This window comes from Triticum dicoccoides, chromosome 1A (assembly GCF_002162155.2).
Source record: "Triticum dicoccoides isolate Atlit2015 ecotype Zavitan chromosome 1A, WEW_v2.0, whole genome shotgun sequence".
Taxonomy (NCBI): Eukaryota; Viridiplantae; Streptophyta; class Magnoliopsida; order Poales; family Poaceae; genus Triticum; species Triticum dicoccoides.
In genome coordinates this window covers 257,263,204-257,264,827 of record NC_041380.1, presented here as the reverse complement: position 1 = coordinate 257,264,827, position 1,624 = coordinate 257,263,204, and positions in this window count along the sequence as shown.

Here is a 1,624-nt window from a genome sequence, read left to right as displayed (position 1 = left end):
TCCTTGGTTCAACTCCACAATCTTGTCGGAGGCTCCCAAGTGACACCTAGCCAATCTAGGAGACACCACTCTCCAAGAAGTAACAAATGGTGTGTTGATGATGAACTCCTTGCTCTTGTGCTTCAAATGATAGTCTCCCCAACACTTAACTCTCTCTCACAGGATTTGGATTTGTTGGAAAGAAGATTTGAGTGAAAAGCAACTTGGGGAAGGCTAGAGATCAAGATTCATATGGTTGGAATGGAATATCTTGACCTCAACACAAGTGTAGGTGGTTCTCTCTCAGAAAATGTGTATTGGAAGTGTAGGTATGTTCTGATGGCTCTCTCCACGAATGAAAAGTGGGTGGAGGGGTATATATAGCCTCCACACAAAATCTAACCGTTACACACAATTTGCCAAACTCGGTGGGACCGAATGGTTAAACTCGGTCGGACCGATTCAGCAAACCTAGTGACCGTTAGGATTTTCGGTGGGACTGAGATGCAACTCGGTAGGACCGATATGGTTAGGGTTAGGGCATAACGTAATCTCGGTGTGACCGATTACACAAACTCGGTAGGACCGATTTTGGTAATAAGCTAACCAGAGAGTTGGCCAGGTAAACTCGGTGGGACCGATTCGCTCATCTCGATGGGACCGAAATGTTACAAAAGGGAAACAGAGAGTTTACATTGCAATCTCGGTGGGACCGATCGCTCATCTCGATAAGACCGAAACGTTATGAAGGGAAACATAGAGATTACAATCCCATCTCGGTGAGACCGAGATCCCTATCGGTGAGACCGAGATCCCTATCGGTGAGACCGATTTGCCTAGGGTTTGTGGCAGTGGCTATGACATTTGAAACTCGGTGGCGCCGGATAGAAAGAATCGGTGGGGCCGAGTTTGACTTTTGGTTTAGGTCATATGTGGATGTGGGAAGGTAGTTGAGGATTTTGGAGCATATCACTAAGCATTTTGAGCAAGCAAGCCATTAAGCAACACCTCATCCCTCCTTGATAGTATTGGTTTTTCCTATAGACTCAATGTGATCTTGGATCACTAAAATATAAAATGTAGAGTCTTGAGCTTCAAGCTTGAGCCAAACTTTTTGTCCTTAGAATTTTGAGGGATCCACTTTCCTCATCCATGCCATGCCATTCATTGAGCTTTTCCTAAAATATTAATCTTGGAATAATGTTAGCTCAATGAGCTATATGTTGTTAGGAATTACCAAAACCACCCAGGGATAATTGCACTTTCAAAACTACGCCTAGCCGCCACCGCCGTCGCCGTCTACATGCTGAGAAGCCTGTAGAAGCGGGTGTAGTCGCCGTCGTCGTCATCGTCGCACGGCTGGCTTGGGCCGGCACGGTCCCTGCTGTAGCCCTGACCCGGGTCGCCGAGGCGTGGTGGTGCGCTGGACGGCCCGGCCTCGCCCTCCTCGTCGCCGTCGAAGACCATGGCGCCGCCTTCCTCGCGACCGCGACGACGGGCCTGGAGCTCCTCGTACGCCCAACGCTGGCGGCGTATATGCTCCCGGACGTAGTCCTCCTTCGCCCACTTGAGTGCGAACTCGTCGTCGGGGGCCGCCATCTCGACGTGATCCGGCTTCACCGGGAGCAGCCCAGGCTCCGGCTTC